The 8,420-nt window shown below is 47.4% G+C and overlaps 1 long non-coding RNA gene across 1 annotated transcript; it reads right to left on the bottom strand.

Moving 5' to 3' along the window:
* Nucleotides 1-1,917: 1,917 nt before the first annotated feature.
* LOC109294739 lies at nucleotides 1,918-7,721 on the bottom strand. The gene is made up of 4 exons (XR_002096609.1): nucleotides 7,016-7,721; nucleotides 5,688-5,696; nucleotides 2,363-2,371; nucleotides 1,918-1,927 (listed from the first exon to the last, which is right to left on the bottom strand). It is a non-coding gene; the product is annotated as an uncharacterized LOC109294739 (long non-coding RNA).
* Between the last annotated feature and the right edge of the window lie 699 nt (nucleotides 7,722-8,420).

Raw genomic sequence — 8,420 nt, 5'->3', positions numbered from 1 at the left:
TAGCAGGCAGTGGTCACTGTTGCCCACGGGGTCAAGCACCCACAGCCCCCTCACCAGGTCGTCACCAGCTTTGACCTCTTGAACTAAGCAGTACCAGTATGCAGTAAAATGTTCTCATCAATCCTCCCAGTGGAAGGTAGGGTTCTAGGCAGTAACCATTACAACATGGAGGTAAATGCCTGGCTGAAAAGGTGGTGTAAACATGAAGGCTTTGAATCCTTCCACAATGGGCACATGTTCTGGGGACAAGGACTGCTATCCAGAGATGGCATCCATCTAACAAGAACTGGGAAGATCAGCTTTTGGAACCATCTGGCCAACCTAGTAAGCAAAGCTTTAAATTAGATTCCACAGGGGATGGTGAACAACTATAGGGGTGAAGAGGATGGGGATAGAGAGGGAATGGAGAGCAACAAGGGTGATATCATGGTGGGGTCTGCTATAGACCACCAGACCAGGAGGATGAGGTAGATGAGGTTTTCTTCAGACAACTAGCAGAAGTTTCCAGATCACAGTTCCTGGTTCTCATGGGGGACTTCAGTCACCCTGACATCTGCTGGGATGGCAACACAGCAGTGCACAGGCAATCCAGGAAGCTTTTGGAAAGTGCTGGAGACAACTTCCTGGTGCAAGTGTTGGAGAGGCCAACTAGGGACTATGCTCTTCTTGACCCATTACTCACAAACAAGGAAGAATTTGTGGGGGATATAGAAGTGGATGGCCAGCTGGGTGCTGTTCTGCTCCCCTTGCTTCCAGCAGAGTCTCCTTCCAATCCAGTCCCTGCCACGCCACTCTGGACTTGGGTGGGGGGTGGGGGGGAAAAGGGGGCTTCAGCCAGGCAGCTCCTGCCCCAGCATGCAGGACTCCGGCTTCAGCTCCTGGCTGCCTTCCATCTGATCCACCCACCCACAAGTGGCTGCTCATCGCGCTGGGCAGATGGAGTGGGTAGAAGACAGCTGGGGTTGGAGGCCCACACACTGGGGCAGGAGGCCTGGCTGAATATCCACCCCCCACTCAGAGCAGTGGAACAGGGGAAGGAGCAGGAGGAAGAGATGCAACTGGAGGTGAGGGGAGCAGAGCAGCACCCCGCCAGCTGCACCTGCACTGGGAACAGTCCTGCTGGAAGCTGCACACTGGCTGGGGCCCAGGTCAGTGGGTGTGGGTTGGAGCATGCCCCGGAATGCCAGCCCCATGCAGAGTGCCACAAGGGCAGCCATGGGCCAGTTCCAGTAGGTTGATGGGCCAGATTTGGCCCACAGGCCATATTTTGCCCACCTCTGCTCTAACTTATGCTCTGATCCATCAATTAGGAGAACCGAGTTCTGGCCCCGGTTCTGCTGCTAGTTTGCCAAGTATTGTTGGGAAGCCTCTCTGCCTGTTTCCCACAGTGAGAGACAATTTTGAGCTTTCTTTGCAAAGTACTTTGAACACATGAATAATAAGTTTCACATAAGAGCTAAGCATGGCTTTGGTTGCTGCTTGCTGTCTTTTTGGGCAATGTCTGGACATGCCTTCCCGGCTTCTTTTTGTCTCTCCCCTACCAGCTCTAGTGAACAGGGTGCATTTAAATACCCTTGACAGGGAGCTAAGAATAAACTCAAGACACTACTTAATAGATGTGGGGCGGCTCTCAGTAAATGCCACCTCTTAGTTTTTCCTCATTTTTATATTATAGAAAAATAATAGATCAATTCCTCTGTGGCAAAGAACATGGAAACAGCCCAACAGGGCAGAATGTTTTTGACACTATGGATTCATATTTGAAATCTGAGTTTTTTTGTGAATCATGCTTATAACCTTAACAGTGCTAACATAGCGTGGTACCCTTGAAAGGATCTCAAGGAACCCCAGGGTGCCATGGCATCCTAATGCAGCAGCTCTGCACTGAGAGTAGAGCTGCTGGAGGTTAATCCTCAGCAGCTCTGCTCTCAGTGTGGAGCCATAGCTGGGTGAGACCAGAGAACCCACAGACAAGGTTCTCTGGGTAGTTGTGATATCTTTTATCAGACCAGCTAAATAGCTGGAAAAATCTTCTTTTGGGCACAAACACCAAAAACTTCAGAAAACTGCAGAAAAACTTAGAAATCATCTCCTTCACATAACCTACTCCAAAAGAGATCAACTCCAGAAGGAAATCAACACATGCTTCAACAACTTAAAAGAGATAAATCAGGATATCTTCCCAACCATTATACAACAGCTACAAAAAGACTATAAAAATTTACAACATCCATCCAACATAAAAAGAAAAATGGAACCAATTACTACAAGAACAGCAACTTTCCCAGCCACTGAACAACCAGAGAAACAACACCAATAAAGTACAACATTCCAAACTCATACCTAATGAAACTGAAGGAACCAGTCAACCCTCAACTATTATCAATCTCTCCACACACACACTTACCAAAGTTGAAAAATCTGTTCTCTCTAAAGGCCTTTATTTTGTCCAGAAAAATACCCTAATAAAATACTACAATGTGGAGAACTAGAAGATTTTTTATGACACCTCTGTCTTAAGGAATATCTCTATAACTAAAACTTTCAACAACTCTTTATCCTGTGACAACATTGTGGAAAAGATGAACGCCAACAAATTCAAAAAACCATCAGATTGGACACCTCATAGTGGACAAAATTCAAACCCTGACCACTATATTGACTGCTTCAGGGAAAGAATGAGCAATGAACTACAAGAAAAACTACAAAATTTGACCTCCCCAGGGACATACTCTCTAAAATCCACAAACAAGGAAACCCAGGCAAGCCTATAATGATTGATTGACAGGCGATCACTCCTGAACAAGTAAGACTGTCTCCCAAGGATCTTAATACGAGTCCTGCAGGTGGCTCCATAGCCCAATTCTAGATCCACATGTCTTGTCGCAGTGAGCACAGGTGTTTCCAGGAGGGATGGGCACTGTGTTGCTGCACTGGATGTTCTGATGTTCTTTTTGCCTGTTCCTTTTTTCCTCTTCTGCCTGTCAACAAACTGTTTCAAAGTGTTGAGGTCCCTCCCAAAGAGCCTCTCTCCATTTTGGCTGGTCCTGAGCAAGGGTCTCCCAAGTGTTGATGTCAATGTTACACCTCTTCATGTTTGCCTTCAGGGTGTCTTTGAAACACTTTCTTTTCCCTCCACTATTTCACTGACCTTCTTTCAGCCATGAGAAAATGATTCTCTTTGGAAGGCGGGAGTCAGGCATACAAACAGCATGACCCATCCAGTGAAGTTAGTTTTGGATGATTATGGCCTCAGTGCTTCTGGATTTTGCTTCGGCCAAGACACTGACGTTTGTGTGTCTATTCTCCCAGCCATGGGCAACTGGTGCCACCTTAGGCAGGTGGGGCACATGCTGATCCTGCCGACTGGGCGGGGGAGGGTCCCCCACAGGGGATCCTGCAGACCAGGTGGGGGGTTCCCCCCAGGCAATCCTACGACAGCCAATCGCTGTGGCCGATTGCTGCAATCGCTGCAGCCGTTTTTGGGAGTGTCACCACTGCTCCCAGCTAATCCAAAGGATCTTGCGAAGGCACCATTGGTAGTACTTTTCCAAGCTCTTGAGATGTCTTCTGTAGGGGTGTGCGAAGCAGGCCCTATTTGATTCAGATTCAGCCCGAATCATGGACAGTGATTCAATTCGTTGATTCAGATCACTGTCCCCGATTTGATTCAGCCAAAGCCAAATCTAAAGATTTGATGCTGAATCAGTGATTTGGACACAGACACAGCTTTAACAGCTTTTTCTACATACCTCAAGGTACCAGTGCAACTTGTGATCGCTGCAATGCTGGGGCGGATGGAGCGTCCCACAGCAGTGTGTGTGGGGAGGCCCTCCACATGCTCGGCAATGAACCCGGAAGTGGACTGGAAGTACTGAATTCATTTCCCCAGCCCGATAGTCGTGTTGGGGTGGGGAACTCAGCCCAGCTGGGCTGAGTTCTTTTCCCCAGCCCAACAGTCATGCTGGGGTTGGGAACTCATCCCAGCCCAATCGTAGAACTGGGGATGGGAACTCAGCCCAGCTGGCCTGACTTCCTTTTCCCAGCCCAACAGTCGTGCTGGGGTTGGGAATTCATCCCAGCCCAGTCGTAGAACTGGGGATGGGAACTCAGCCCAGCTAGCCTGACTTCCTTTCCCCAGCCCAATCTAGCGCTGGGGAGAAGAACTGAGCAATCAGGCTCAGTTCCCATCCCCAATGCCAGCTGTCAGCACCGGCTTCCCTCCCTCATCTGGCAGGCACATCAGGGGCCCTCAGCTCCGGGAGGACTGGCACAGCCCCCACAGCCCTCCCAGGATTAGGCCCTGATCTGCCTGCCAGATGAGAGAGGCTGTTTCTAGCTTCCCCATTATAGTGAATGGGCAAAATGTTGAAACAGCCTCACTGTTTTGATGAAGCGAAACAGAACAGCTGTTGCGACTCAAAATGAAATTTGAAACAAAATGCTGTTCCGTCAAAGCCTCAGAACTCAAGTCAAAATGGAACAGTGCTGTTTCGCACAGCCCGATTTGTTTCTCCATTTGGAGCAGTTGGTAAAGGACTTGCGTTTTCCTGATGTTTAGAGTTAGGCCAATACTCTCATAGGACTTCTGTGAATACATTAAGAATGGTTTGGAGGTCCATTTCAGATGGAGCAATGACGTATTGTCATCCGCATACTGGAACTCCATTATGGATGTTGTCGTGGTCTTCGTTTTGGACTCCAGTCTGTTAAGGTTGAAGAGTTTTCCATCCATCCTATACACAATTTCAATTCCAGGTGGGAGTTTTCTGTTGATGAGGTACATTATGGTGGAGATGAAGATAGACAATAAAGTTGAGGCAATGATGCAACCTTGCTTCACTCCAGTTTTCACTGCAAATGGTTCTGTTTGATTCCTGTTGCTGAGAACCCTTGCTGACACGTTGTCATGGAGGAGTCTCAGAATACTGGTGAGCTTGTTTGGGCAACCAGTTTTGGACAGGATTTTCCATGGGGCTTCAGGGCCTACCTATAATATCTGACCATGGAACCCTAAATGAGGAAATATCTGGTTTCCTCCATCTGAAAGCCTCTTGTGACCCAAAGACCGATATTTGTCCAAGACACAACATGCTTTCTAAGAAAACTTAAAAATATAGACTACCTTCCAAGCAATACCCTCCTAGCCGTCATGGATGTTACTAGCTTATATACCAACATCCCACAGCAGGATGGCATCCAAGCCTGCTTTACATATCTACAAGAGCAAGATTACAACTCAGAGTACAGACCTAAATATACTACCGAATTTATATACTTCATCCTCATGCATGACTTCAGTTTCAATAACCAATGCTTCCTCCAGACTATGGGCACCAAAATGGCCCCACAATACGCCAAACTTTTTATGGCCCACCTGGAAGAAGAATTCCTCCAGAACTGCACCATGAAACCCATGCTATACCTGAGATATATAGAGGACATCTTCACCATTTGGACCCAAAACCTGCAGTCTGATTGATTTCCATCACAAATTCAATAACTCTCACCCCTCCAGCAGACTATCTCTTGAATACTCTAGCATTAACATTTCTTTTTTAGATACTATGATCAATATCTAGAATGGTGAAATACAAACCACTACATACAAGAAACTCATGGACCAACAAACATATCTACACAGAACCAGCAATCACCCTAAACACACCAAGAAAGCTGTAATATACAGGCAAGTCCTCTGATACTGAATTTGCACTGAGAATACCCATGATTGTCACCTTGCAAATCTCAAAAGGGTCTTCACCCAACAAGGGCCCCCCCCTCCAGAGAGAGAGATCATACTTTTAAGAGAACCACCCATATACCTCGTGAAGAATTACTGCAGTACACAGCTGTATCAGAAATCGGATTGGTATCGGCCAATATGTCTCCTTAAAAATTGGCTATCACTATTGGCCCCCAAAATCTCTATCAGTGCACTCCTAGGTGAGGGAGGGGCAGGTCCTGTGCTGGACTAATGTTCCCTACTTGTTGCAGTTCTGAGTCAGACTCTCAGAGTTTCTGGCCCACCTGTCAGCTCCATGACCTCAGACTGTGCTAGGAGAAGTATATGTGGGACACATGGGTTAGGACAATACCTGAATAACTTCATGTTCTAATAGGCTGAGGAGGAGGGGAGGACTCAGAGTTGTGTCTCTCTCTTCTGAAAGGAGTAGGGTTGTGCATCTTGCCTGCTTCCAGGGCAAGGTCTGGTACAGGAAAATAGCCCATGGAGCTTTCCTCTGCTGAAGGGTCCCAGGTGGCCTCCGTGTCACAGGAGTCTGCACCAATGTAAGGCCTTGGCATGAACCTGAACCTGGACTCTGTGCTGAGTCTCAGGCTTCATGACACTCAGGGCCCCAGAGGTGAAACAGGAAAGGGACAATTCTGGTGCATCGGGGTTTCACTGACCCCCACAATCTGAAAGCTTCTGAATCCCACCCATGCCATGGAGCCATTTAATCCAGCATGAGACCATGGTGAAACACTTCATGAGTTCCAGGTCAACCTGATCAGGAGAATCCAGGGAGAGCCTCAGCTTCCTTCTTGTCCAACAGTAATGGCTACACTGAGCCTCCTCATATTATGCTGATTTCCACGGTGGACTACAAATCCCATCATGCCCTAGGAACACATATTAGAGAATTATGGCTACCTTGGTCTGGGGAATGAACTCTTAGATTCCTGAGTGAAGATGGAAATTTAAGATAATGGTATCCCAGGGAAACCAGATCTGGGCCAAAAAATCAAGACAGCAAACCTGATTGTCCCCTAACATGTCATTAGAGGGTTTGTCATTAGAAGAAGGGAACAGCTTCTTGTCTCCAAATCACTGAATTTCAGGGAGTGGGAACAACATCTCCCTGCACACATTATAGCATAAAGTATTGTGTTTGAAGTCAGCACGCTGGAAGGGCAGCACAGGGTAGATCTGCAGTTTCCAGGTCCCCCTGGCACTCTGGGCATGGAGCATTTCTGAAAGAAGAGTTGGGTGGAGAGGACAGCCACAACTCACCTGGAAGCAGGTCCTCTGATCTTGAGATTTTCCCATGGTTCCCATCATCACAGACCCAGAGCTCCACCTGTCCTTGCTGGTTGCTTCAGATTAAGTCAGGTGTGGGACCTCGATATCCCATTTGGGGCAGTGATTAAAGAGGGTTAGTGACTGGGTACTGGATGCAGAATAACCAGCTGGTATTTGGGGAATGGATCCAATGAACTCAAGGTTTCTCTACCAGGGCCTTGATGGACAAGGGAAGATGGGCATGTAGGAAAGAGAAAGCACTGAAGGGAGAAGCCTGCAACAGATGATGGTCCTTGTCACCCAGGTAGTGGAGGGATGGTCATAGGAAACAAAGCACCAACCACTCCTGGTTAAGAAATGGCATTAACCAGGGATGGGCATGGAGATGCAGTGATCCATGATGTAACAGGGAGCAGAAAGATAAAGCATTTGCTGTTTTCAAGGTACAAAAAAGAATAGATATTAGACCCACTTATGGATGGATAACATTTATCTTATCATTGCAATTCCAGGAAAAGGAGTGAAAATGAGCTTAGTGAAAGTGAAGGTTTAAAGCAAGGACTTGTGGCAGTGAAAAGCATCCATGACAGGTGGCTGATAATGAGATTTTTTTTCTGGAAGAGAGGGTAATTCAATATCACCAGGGCACAGGAAAGGATGATTTTAGGATAACTGTAGCTGTAAGTGAGCAATCATCTCCAGAGCCATACCTTGGGGGTTGCAAATCAGGGCAACCACCCCGGGCCCCACACTTTGGGGGGTCCCGTGGACAGTGCTGTACAGGCCCCATGAACAACACCATTGGCATGTGCTGAGGGCACCACCACTCCGTGTGCCACTGGCTTCACGCTCTGGACGTTTGTTACCCCTCTCCCTGCACAGGCCCCGCAAAGGCTGATATACTCTGGGCTCCGCACACCCGTAGGGTCAGCTCTGCTCATCCCATCCAATGGGACGATCATCCCAGGAGGGGAGATGAGTGCATAGGCTGGCAAATACTGCAGGTGTTTAACACAGCGTTCCTGGGAGTCATGGATATGGACAAAAGAAAGCAGAAGGACACACATTTCACAGCATGTGAAAGGCCATAATGTAGAAATGGTCTATGTTAGGGATGCACCAATAGCGATTTTTGTCGCCAATACTGATAGCTCATTTTTAAGGAGGCACATTGGCCAATATCAATCCGATTTCTGATACCTCCACTTTGCTGGATCAAATGAAGGAGGATATATCAATATGTAATGTGAGAGAGGTCTGGTCACTGACAGAGCAGTGTGGGGGAAATGGATTTAAACTGCCAGCCAAAAGTTCAGGAGAATGAGACTATTGAAACACAAGGAGATGACTACAACATGTTAGAGTCCACACAGCTCCATGGAGAAGCAAGAACCAG

This window comes from Gavialis gangeticus, unplaced genomic scaffold (genome assembly GCF_001723915.1).
Source record: "Gavialis gangeticus isolate Ggan-Ray unplaced genomic scaffold, GavGan_comp1, whole genome shotgun sequence".
NCBI classification, from domain to species: Eukaryota; Metazoa; Chordata; order Crocodylia; family Gavialidae; genus Gavialis; species Gavialis gangeticus.
The sequence above is the reverse complement of the archived record's forward strand: the minus strand, read 5'-3'. Positions and strand labels throughout refer to the sequence as shown.